This window comes from Haliotis asinina, chromosome 2, assembly GCF_037392515.1.
Source record: "Haliotis asinina isolate JCU_RB_2024 chromosome 2, JCU_Hal_asi_v2, whole genome shotgun sequence".
Classification (NCBI taxonomy): domain Eukaryota; kingdom Metazoa; phylum Mollusca; class Gastropoda; order Lepetellida; family Haliotidae; genus Haliotis; species Haliotis asinina.
Genome location: NC_090281.1, coordinates 61,421,500 through 61,434,357, shown reverse-complemented (window position 1 = coordinate 61,434,357; position 12,858 = coordinate 61,421,500). Strand labels below are relative to the sequence as shown.

The following is a 12,858-nucleotide window of genomic DNA, read 5'->3' as shown; positions in this document are numbered from 1 at the left end:
CTGGGTAACCAACAGAAGACGATGTCGTATTGGCCAATATTTTTAATAGCCTGAAGGCAAGAAAGAGAATAGGAATGGATTATATTCTGTTTATGTTTAGGGTGCCTTTGAATATATTTAAGAGCCATTAATATGGCGTTAGCTTCAGCTGTAACAATAGAACTGTTGTCTGGTAATCTAGAAGATATTGTTCTGGATCCTATGACAGTGGCACAAGCCACTGCGCCACCGTCCTTGGACCCATCTGTAAATAAGGATTTATAATTGCTATATTTATGTTTTAATTGATTATGTTCTTGTTTATATTGTAATTCATTAGTTTCTGACTTTTTAAACGTAGTTATTGTTAGGTCCACTTGGGGCCTAACCAACTGCCAAGGAGGAGAAGACAGAAGTCGGGAAGGAGCTATATTTTCCAGCTCAATGGCGGCAGCAGAAATAAATGGTTTTATTCTTAAACCAAGAGGCGGAACAAGAGAAGATTTCAAGATTTCGTATTGTATAAATCCTCATAGAGAGGATTGAAAACACAGTTATATGCACGGTTTGACTCATTCGAATGTAGGTTTGTTATAAACTGGAAAGCTAATTTAAAATGGCGCTGTTCAAGAGATGGTTCATCAGTCTCAACATACAGGCTGTCTACTGGTGGAGTTCACTGTCAACTGGTGACGTTGGTGGTGCACAGGATCAAGTAGTAATAAGTTGCTCTTGCAGGCTCCGCCATATACAATTGAGCCACAATCAAGCTTCGAACGAACAAGTGATCTATATAAATGTAGGCGGGTAGCTTGATCACCGTCCCATTTTGAATTAGAAACAACATTTAATAAATCGAGTGCCTTCAGGCATTTAGTTTTTAGGGATTTGATACAAGGAAGAAAGGTTAAATGGGAGTCAAAAATCAGACCTAAGAACTTGGCCTCCTTAACAACATTGATAGGAGTGCCATTTAAAAACAGTTATGGGTCTTTATGTGGTTTGTATTTTCTACAGAAATGGATACAATTAGTTTTCGACTTGGAAAATTTAAAGCCGTTTTCAAGACACCATTTATTAATCTTGTTTAAACACAGCTGCAATTGCCGTTCAATAGTATGCATATTTTTCCCACGACAAGAAATATTAAAATCATCCACAAATAACGGTCCATCAATTGAATCGTTTAAAACCTTGGATAAACTGTTTATCTTTATACTAAAAAGTGTGACAGACAAAATACTGCCTTGTGGAACACACTGATCCTGATTGTAATGATCAGACAGAGTAGAACCCACGCGGACTTGAAATTGTTATTTAAAAAGATGGCTATGAATTCAGGCAAAACGACCTCGCAAACCGAAGTCATGTGAATCTCTTAAAATGCCATATTTCCAGGTTGTGTCATATGCTTTTTCGAGATCAAAAAGATAGGCACAGCATGTTGTTTATTAATTAGAGCGTTTTCCACAAATGAGTCCAGTCGCACTAAGTGATCGAGAGTACATCGGTTTTACGGAAACCACACTGTTTGTCTGTTATGAGGTTATCTGTTTCCAAGTACCAAACAAGTCGTTTCATGCGTTTCATGGTCGTGCAAACACAGTTAAAATTTTGTTAATGAAATCGGACGATAATTGGATGGATCCGTATGATCACGTCCAGGTTTAGGTATTGGTACTACTATAGCGTCACGCCATGAAGAAGGAAATATCCCGGAAGTCCAAATATCATGAAATATATATAAGAGGGTCTCTAAACAGGATTCTGGTAAGTGCTTCAGAAATTGATAATGTATGCTATCAGCTCCTGTAGCAGTGTCATGAGCTTGATCAAGAGCAGTATGGAGTTCCTGAATACAAAATGTTTCATTACAATCTTCCCCATTATCTGAATTGAAATTAATAGTTTTCTTTTCTTGTTGTTTTTGATACTGTTGGAATTTAGGTACACAATTATAAGAGGAAGAGTGTTTAGCGAGAGCTTCACTTAGTTTATTTGCAATATCTGATTTATCTGTAAGTAATTGATCTCAATGTTTCCGATGGACAGTAGATTTAGTACCTGTACCTTTAATTTTCTGAACCATGTTCCATACCATGGACATGGGTGTCCGAGATTTAATTTTGGATACATAATTTTGCCAAAAAAATTAAATTATGCACTAAGGGATGACTACGGAAATAATGTTCAGCTTTTGTCCTTGCCTTCCTAGCTTGTTTGAACTCATCGTTGAACCACGGTTTTCGAATGTGTGGAACTGCAGAGGACTTTGGTATACGTTCATCAGCTATAGATTTTAGTTCACCAGGAAACCTTTTGATCACTCCAGGAACATCAATAAAAGATTCAGGTTGAAGCCTGGCAGCACACAACGTTTCATATAAAGGCCAGTTAGCCTTTTCAAAATTCCATCTTGATGACGGAGGCACCTCAGATGGTGTTACAGATTTTAGTATAGCAGGAAAATGATCACTTCCACAGAGGTCATCGTGGTATGACCTTTCAGATTCATTTAGTAGTTCTGAATTTGTGAGTGGCAAGTCGAGAGAAGAATAGGTCCCTGTACCAGGGTGTAAATACGTATTGGAGCCATCATTATAAATACATAAATCGTTGTCAGAACAGAAGTCCTCCAACACTTTACCTTTAGCGTTTGTAGTTACACTACCCCAGAGTGGGTTGTGACCATTTAAATCTCCCATTATAATACTGAGCTGCGGAAGTTGTTCATATAGAGCTTGAAGATCAGTTTTGTGAACCGTCGAAGACGGAGAGATATAGAGAGAGCATAGTGTAAACGCTACATGTAAAGTAATTCTCACTGCAACGGCCTTCATATCAGTTATAAGTGAAACAGGGCTATGGATAACATATTGTTTGACTAGAATGGATGATCCGCCAGTGGCGCTATCACCCGGAGGTGAAAAACAATGGTATGCATTAAAATGACGACGGTCAAATGTATCTGTCTTTTTTAAATATCTCTCTTGGAGACATATTGCTGAAGGTGTAAAATCTTGGACTAATAGCTGTAATTCATGTAAATTAGTCCTCAAACCTTTGCAGTTCCACTGCAGAATATTATTGGAATAAACTATCTTTTGGTCGGATTTATTGGGGATTTATTGACGTTTTCAGAAACATCCATGTCTTCAAGAGATCCATATTTGTTGAACAACTAATTCTATTTTGGAACCCTTTTGGGGCTCTGCAACTGTGTTGTTTTGAAACATCAGACTTAGGTTTGGGTTTAGTTTTATCAATTTGTTGCCTATCAGCTGTTGAATGAGACTCGGAGCGTGACTGTGAAGATGGCTTATGATCAGAAGACTTTGATGTACTAGGAAGTGATTCCTCAGTCTGGGATGATATAGCAGGTATAAAACCTGTGGGGAGTCGGAACTGACCCAAGTCAAGGTAGTTTGGCATCCTGTGGATGATTTTGTTATTTTAGAGCTGGATTCATATGATGATTTTGTTACTCTGGCATAACTTTCTGGAAGGTCAGATCTCTTCACCAGGTTCTTTGCCTCAGAAAAAGATATATTTGGGGTAAACTTTATTTTGTTAATCGCCATTTGCTCTTTCCATATTGGACACTGTTTTGATGAAGATGAATGGTCGCCTGAGCAGTTGGTGCATTTTGTAAAATCACTGTCACAATCGTCTGTTGTGTGTGTCTTCTCACCACAGTGAGCACACACAACAGAATGTGCAGGTAGTTACACCGTGTCCATATTTCTGGCATTTAAAACACCTGAGCGGGTTGGGGATGTAGGTTTCAACTTGGATATGGCAGTAACCTGCCTTCACTGATTTGGGAGCATTTGGCGATGAAAAAGAAAACATACGTATTCGTTTGGAATGTTTCATTGCTTTTTGGGGTTGAAAAGCGCTTTACATACAGCACAACTTGATCTTTCATTTCTGATGCTATGTCAAGTTCGGACATGTCAGCAAACAACCGATCACGATCTCTGACGATACCTTTACTTGTGTTCAAGGTCTTGTGAGCAGAGACCGTGACCGGAATACCCACAAAAGATTCAATACTCATCAGATTAGTTGCTTGTTTTTTTTTTTGCCGCACTCAACTAGTGGTGCACCCGGACGAAAGCGTCTAATGTTCTTAACATCCCCAGCAATACCTTGAATACCCCGAGATACTGCGAAAGGGTTCAGCTTTAATGGTGTCTTGTCCGGAGTCTCAATAACAAGGAAACATGGCCAATACCCAATCGATAGAGACGGTCTGTTGTCAGTATCAACAGGATCAATTTCAAGTGGACGTTTTTTTGGGGGGCTGGTATTTCATAAGCCATGGTTGGTGTCAAAGGGTTCATCATATGAGCTCCCCACCCACCACGGAGTATCACAAGGACAATGCTAAAGAAACGTGGGTCTCCAACTTGCAGCACCAAGGATACCCGGATGATATACTCCAGTAGAAGAATTATGAATAATTAATCCACCAGATTAGCCTATGAGCTACCGCCTTCTGGGCATAAGACTCTAGGCAAAGTTCAAAACAACGTATTTCAAAATCAAACATGTTTGAGACAATTAAACCAAGACCAAACCACATCAATTCCAAATCGTACTTGTGCAGCGATAAATATATTCATAATCTATGCACAGGGCTTGGCATGACCAGCCGATTGGTTGAACCGGTCTCATTCAACCTCCCGTCTAGGTGAAGTAAGGGTCGAAGGGGTGTGTTGAGCAAAGGGAACGCGGTTACGGGCTCCCAGTGCCCTCAACCCCCAGACTCCCGTCCTCCACCGACACAGGGCCGCAACCCACGGCAAACGGGTTGGTGGACCAAATATCCCCCCGGGTCCACAACGGGGGTGTTGGAGAGCTTTTCGCTTTACCCAGTACCCACCACGAGGAGGTGGCTCGCCACGGGTGCCCATCATCAACAGATCCCAAATTACACTTCGAGCACAACATTTGGTTACAGCCCTTTAAACGTTTAAAGTGTAATAACCGCACATTCAGTTGATGCAATTTCTTAAGTAATTTTTTAAGAGATCCTTTGAATAGAACAAGTCTAATACATTCCATTCTTTAAACTCAAAAAAGAATAATTAACATAATTATTGAAAAAAGATGACGTTGAATTCTTGGAATGCCAATTTTGATTCTCAGTATCTTTACATCTCGGCGTAAACATAAATAGGAAAATCTTGACATTACAACATTCTTGGCTATTCCAAGCTTAAGCAAATCCAGATTCAAAGAGTAACTTACCAATATGTGAAACCCATCAAAGTTTACCTTGCTGTTTCAACATTTCATAGCAGGCTTAATGATATCTAGACCTGTCCATATGGAGCAATCTATACCAATAGCTAATAAAACGACGGCAATAAATACGTATACCCACATCTCCTAAAATGACATCACTAGAAGTACGCCTCTTCTGAAAAAGTCACTCTGTATTTTTTCTATCAACGACCTAAAAGTATATCCTCAAATCTCCAAACCATGTACCAAAATAAGCATTATTTTAGAGTCTAAAATACGTTTGACAATATGAAACGATAGCATTGAAAACGATTTCAGTAGTGAAAGAACCGGAAAGCTTGATTTTCTAGCTTGAACAGCTAAAGCCTCACATGTATTAGGACCACCAAGCGTAGTAGGACCACGGTGAAAAATTGTAAGCACTACGTAGGTGATACTAAATCCTACGTAGGTGATACTAAGTCCTACGTAGGTGATAGTAAGTCCTACGTAGGTGATAATGAGTCCTAGATAGGAGCTAGTATCTCCTATCTAGGCGATACTAAGTCCTGCGTAGGAGATAGTGACACCAAAAAAATTTTCACCGTGACCCTAATACGCTGCCGTACACATGCCCTTGACCAAACTAATCTGGAAGAACATAAAAGTCCCAGATTCTTAAAATATGTAATTCATTTAACGCAACTTCTAAATTCAATTACATTACTCTTATCCAGATTTACCAGTTGTTGCAATACGTTTCCAAAATGAAACATAATTTTTCTAACCCTATAACTGTGTCATCAATCAAAGCAAGATCATCTGTAAACAACAAAAATAAAATTTCCTCTAACTGGTCAATAACAAATATACCCCTTAAGCCACTCTGTGTAAATTCTGATATTAATTCATAAAAGAATAAAATAAACAAAACTGGACTTAACATGCAACACTGTCTACCACCAGACGATGCATCAAACATATCTGACCTGCTATTGTTAGTATTCACAAAAACTTTAATTTAGCCTTAGAATACATATCACTGACATCGCTGTACAATTTACCGCAAATGCCCCTATTATGCGAAAGGTATAATAGTTTATATATGTGTATCAAATCAAATACTTTCCCAAAATCAATAAAGGTAACATATAAACAATGTTTTGATTTTCTTAAATATTCTTGACATAGACACTGCAAGATAAATATATTATCCACTGTAGAATAATCGCTTCTGAAACCTGTCTATGATTCATGTATGACAGAGTTTAATTCCAGCCAACGTCTAAATCTTTTTTCTTGTGCCCTTCTGTAACTATCATGCCAGTAGAGGCGGTGGGGTAGCCCAGTGTTTAAAGCATTCGCTCGTCACGCCGAAGATCCGGGTTCGATGCCCTACATGGGTACAACGTGTGAAGCCCATTTTCTGGTAAAGTGGCGTAAAACTAAACTCACTCACTTATGCCAGTGTTATAACTGTCAGGAAAACGACACTGTCAAGAACTACATTAAACAAAATTTTAAAATACGGAACTAAAATTAATGCCTTTTTAATAAAGTCAGGTGTAATTACACCCATACCTCCTAATATCAATCTAACAATCTCCCTTTCACTAACAGGATTGGAAAACAAAATCAGAATTATCTTTCACATTCCAAAACATTGTGATTAATAATAAAATTTCTAACAATATCATCAAAAACGAATTGATGGTTAACATTTGCTGAATTCAACAAGGTTTTAAAATATTCATACCAACTATCAACTGGAATAGGTGAATCTTTTTCTCTGACACATAATAGAAATTTAAGTTTGATTTACAGATAGGTAGGTGAAGGAGCAAGAATTAGCTCTAAAACGTCGTGTAAAGAATAAAAAGAAGCTGGTATCAATAAAACGTGTCATCTATTCACACCCCACATGTTTGAATCATATGTGGCAATGACACTGCATAGATGTTTCTGAATATTGCACGATGACGACAACGACAAAAAATTGTATACATTACCTACACTGATCTTGCACGTACGTGCAACCCATTCATGGCATGCATAAAATTTCATGAGCAAGAGAATCGTCATCATGTCACAGTACACGTCAAGCCAAGTTGAGAAAATCTTTGACGTTTATTACTGTAAAATCAACTTCCCTGAGGACTTTACCTAGTACAAATTATATCACACAAAAGAAAAATCTTAACCATTGCCATTAACTGGATTGCTTAAAGTCAGAAATTCACAAAATGTTGTTACTCGGTGTAAACGTGTTCTTCACCATAACATCATACAAACGCTCTCGCCTCACCATTGTTGTTGTCGGCGTAGATGTACGTAAATGTTCACCTCGTAAATGTTCAACGTTCTGAAAGAGTGAATGCAGTTTTACTCCGCTTCAAGCGATATTCCAGCAACATCACTGCGGGGGACACCAGAAATGGGTTTCGCACATTGTAACCATGTGAGGATTTGAACCCGGGTTTTCGGCATCAGGGGCGAACGCTTTAAACTCTAGGTTACCCTACCGCCCCAACAACGTTTTGCAGTCTGTGTTTGGACTGAAATCTAATGACCCATCTTGACGCAAGACATCCTCAGATTCTTCAGAAGCACTGACACTTCACATCGCGCTTTGCAGAAAACCAGTGAACCCATTCACATCTCAATGTGTTGTCAACGTGTTGTCGACATCACTGACTTTGGTCCAGCTACGACTAGCCGTTGTTTAGATCTGGACCAGCATCCCACGGAATGTCCTCAACCATCTCGTCATTGAAACACCATTGATTCTCACTTACATTTGATCCCAGGGCGCTTTCAGTCTGAGTAGACGTGCCACTGTCGTGGTGACTTCATTTGTATTGTTAATGAGTGTCATATCTGACAATATATGTCAATTACCCACAATACGAATGGTCTCCGGGTTTCAGGAAACCAAGTCATTCTTGTAGTGATAGTGATCGGAGATGAACGGATTTTTTATACATACTTACAACGTTGATGTTCTGAACACGGATGTTATAACGACACATATAGCCTGGAGATCTCCACGTTATTTTTCTCTTTTCACTGGTGTTGCCCGGTGGATAAAGCGTTCGCTCGTAGAAGACAGTGGTCCGATTCCTAGTATGGTCATGATGTGTGAAGACACAGCTGGAATATTGCTAAAAATGTTAGCAAAACATACTCACTCACTCTTTCTATTTTTGCTGGATGGATGTTGTGTTTTCTTTGGATAACAACATGATTCTGTGAAGGCCGTGATGGTAAGCTCTCTTTCTCTTTCAACATTCAGCATCCGTCAGAACGTATATCCTACCTCACCGGGGCCTCGCGCATCATGTCGATTCTTCATCTATTAAATGTGACATACGGAAACATAAAGTAACGTCAGAGTATGAAACTACATGGAGATCATGTTGGTTACTGACGCGTAAGGTTTTCAAATGTCCTCCATGTGTCTATTACCACGAAATGTATGATGCTTTACGAGGACTTGAATCTTGATCATTGACTTTTGGGCAAGAGTCGTATTACACTCTTGGAAATCACCGCGACAATAACATGGTTGACTGCACCTCAACAGGCTGAAACTGCTCCGAGAGGGAAAGTTGAAGTCAAGCTGTCCTGTGGACAGTTCCGTTATCACTCTAGCATAGATAAACACATGGAATACATAATATGTTCTTACTGAACTGGTTTCAGTTATTTCATATCAGTGGAAAGAAATGATCTGTTTGATGGTTATTGAATGTTATTTATCAATATACCCGAAACCAAAGTCCTTACATGTTGATTTCCAGGTAAAACCTGAACAGTTATCCTGGGATTCGTCTATGAACTAAATTAAATGTGCATGAACAAACAACAAAGAAAAAGTAATCCAGCTTGCAACAGTAGGCTAGGCAGGATATGATCTGCACTGTAATGTGATATGACAGGTAGTGGCTACTCCTTTGAAAAGACAGAAGGCTCTAACATTTCTTGTCATAATTTACTGTCATCTTGTCCTGGGATTCTTTCAGATTATCCCTAGCAACTTCAAACTTTCAAATGCCTAACCCGAAAAGATGAAACATACTATATATGTGTCAGTGAACAGTATGGCTGAACAATGACAAAAAGACTGCCTCACAACAACAAATGAATGCTTTCTTTACAATCCAAGTCTAATCATATCCTTAGGAGACTGTTGAAATCTCTCCAACGCTCCCCGTGCTAGAGACCTTAGATTTTCGAAGCTCTCTTAGTCCTAAGATAGTCGTAAGTGCCATACACCAACATTTACTTACGACTATGCTGGCGCTAAGAGAGCTTCGGAAATCGTGGCCCAGGTTGAAATGCAGTAGACGTAACAGATGGTTGTAAAACGGTTGGTACGAAACTAGTACCTTGATCTGTTCGAAAATTGTGAGGCAACACAGAAAGTGCAGACTTTGATAATAACCTCCGCCATAACTTTCCATAATGGGATAACATCTGCAAACCTTGTGGAATCACGCTTAATAGGATGTATCTACTGATAGTCTGATCTGCAGTCAATTTGACTCAAAAGCGGGCCGATGAATTGTCTGACACTAAAACTAGATTGCATCAAAACAGCAGACCAACTCTGTGGGGTTTTTTTGTCTTCATTCCCTAAATATTCATTGACCAGACACAAAACCTACTTTCGACGTTGGAAGTACTGTCTGAAGCAAAACCCTCTATTTACTTTCAGCAGGGTACATGTCCCCATGAACAGGTTGCCCTCGAAATCACAGCAAACATGGACTTTGTTATCTGCTGCTGTTGAGTGTGTGATCTTGGGAAGAACCGACTTCCCTTCCAAATTAACCAACTTCTCCTTAAGGAGAAGAGTTTCCTAAAAAGCCAGAAACTTCATGGAAATGCCAGGCAAATCATTCTCTGCTGACAAAAATTATGGAGTTTCTCGATGTAAATGTGATCAAAGTTTTTGATGTAAATGTGGTCAGCGTTATGTAAACCTTTGTAGTATTTGACTAAATCGATCAGCTCACAATCTTTGAGCAAACAGACACGTTCCGGAGACAATTGGCTAACGAACTAAACACAATCTTAAGTATCTGTTAATTATATTTAATTGTGGGAGATATGATCTATTTCAATCCCAGACCTGCCCACAATTTCTGTAACCTGTTGACACAATGTTTGCTTCTTTTATGCATCTTTAATGCTACCTGTGCCTCAGATACTAGTGAAGATCTTCAGCAACCCATGATTGTTACGACAAAACACAACGCGGTAAGGCTCGCTGGCGTAGTCAACCATGTCAGAAGTTGTCATATCATTTTGTCACATTTACTTAGGTCGGTGCTCGTATGGCCATCAAGACATTATCTTGTACATATGCGATTATTTACAGGTAGTTGGAACAGTGCCAAGTACGGCGTTGATAAAAATAAACAAAACAAAATGAAAGCAGACATGCAGACATGAATGCAGACATGCCCCCTTCCAGTAGAGTTTGGTAAAGAAAGTTACTCTCTTCTGGATATCTCCATAAGCATTCTTATATCAGATGTCTTACATACGTACACCATCAATCGTGTTGGATAAGGAACAGCTTCAGGTTTATTCATTTGGAAACTGCTCTTTTAAACACGACCTTGAATAACGTTGACAACAGTACAGTTTTGGATTCCGATTCTCTATCTCTACGCTTTGCTCCATTATCGTTCTAAATTTCAGTGGCGTTGGGGTAGCCTAGTGGTCAAGGCGTTCGCTCGTCACCCCGAGAACCCGACAACAAGGTGTGAATCTCATTTCTAGTGTGCCCCGTCGTGATAATGCTGGAATGCCGCTAAAGGCGGCGTAAAACTAAAGTCACTCACCTAGAATTTCACGAATGAACGCTACTTTCTGTTTCTTTGACGGACACTTCATTTACTCTTGTCCGAAATTATGTAAAGAAAGAACCGTCTCAACATCCTTCCAGAACATATCTGAGGAGTACACGTTTTGATGTGAATTCAGTCTTACACATAAATTCTCTGTGTATATGGTCATACATGATTGAGCCATATTACTGACTGTCCTAATGATTCACTGGAACCTTTACACACGTGAAGGTCCGGGATAGAATAGGCCTTCACCAACCCACGCTTGCCATAAAAGGCGACTATGCTTGTCGCAAGAGTGCAGTCCCAAATAAAATGTTACATATGGCCACTTTTTAAATGGTGTTACACATTCATACCCTGTACAACGGTTGGCAGGACCTAGGCCTTATTATGCAAAACTAATGTTTTAGAATCATAGAAGAAATATAGATGTATGCTGTGACCATATGAAGGCAGTTATACTCACGTGGCTTTTCCCCATAATTTCTACTCTAGTATCTTCACCTACCAGAATTCAAACAAGAATAGGGGCGTTGGGGTAGCCTGGTGGTTTAAGCATTGGCTCGTCACGTCGAAGACACGGGATAATTTCCTCCCCACAATCACTTATTAATGAGGTACTCATGTTGAGAATCAAAATTTGCTTGTAGTGTGGCGCTATGCCATATCTTTTCTTCATATCTCGTTCCCGTTGGTAAAATATACACATCGCGGATGTATTTTGAAAGCCATGGAATATTCTATAAAGACCACAGCAAATTAGGACTATAATAGCGTCTGTCAAAATTTCAACCTTTGCGCCACATCCATTCTTTTCATGAACTACCAACTCCACCCACACTCACATTCTGTAACTGTCGCTACAGATAATCTAAGCACCATTATCCCACCTATATGAGCTTTCTTCAGCCACTCTTTGTTAGCATTTTGGTTGAATAGCAAAACGGAAATAGACACACCATGTCGACACATGTTTCGTTCACTTCACCACACAAAAACAGGAAATTTTTCAGCTCACGATCCATGTCATAAGGGTGTATTGTTACTCATATATAATTCATGGGTTTGGTAATATCATGTTTGATACATGTATTTAAAGAGACCATTACTGTCCAAGAAATCAGATAATTATGAAATGACAGTGTATGGCTCTGAAGTGAAAGGGAAAGATGGTCTGACTTGAAGAGAGAATGGAAAACACCTGAAGTGGATCTTTAAGAAACCTTCAACTTGAAGTTTAAAATACGGTATATCTGGCTTGTAGTTAAGAATCTTTCATGAGTACGAGATATTTGCTGTCAGAAACAGGTCCAGACAGTCAAAAGATGAAACACCCTTTATACAATTATCTGGGGACCTGTAGAGACACCAGTAGTTAGTGTAGAAAGGTTAAAGAAACCCCATTTACGGCATAGCGAGACACCCCGAAGATAAGGGATGCATGACACCACTATGTCGGCCACTTGGCAAGACAAGCATTTCATGCAAGAAAGTTTAACAATGACGAAGGCAGGGTGATGCCAGATGGGTGAACCAGGGACAGGGCAGCCCGCAGATACAAGATTAATCTCACCATTTTCAGATGACCCACAGATACACCAGAACACGTCAGTATGTAAATCAGGCACAGATCAACCTTGTCTGTCGTGCAGTCCTTGAACCACATTATTTTCCCCACTACCATGTTCTCCGTGCAATTCTAAAGCTCCGAATGATGCAAATCTAGATTACCCCAGGATCTGAATTTCCCATATGACACGATCTCCTTCTAAGTTTAAATGGGTTT

The 12,858-nt window shown here is 39.4% G+C and overlaps 1 protein-coding gene across 1 annotated transcript in view; it reads right to left on the bottom strand.

Annotated features, from left to right (window-relative positions):
* The window catches only part of LOC137271933 (uncharacterized), a 60,876-nt gene that overhangs the window by 44,325 nt on the left and 3,693 nt on the right, over positions 1-12,858 (bottom strand). The window lies entirely within an intron of this gene.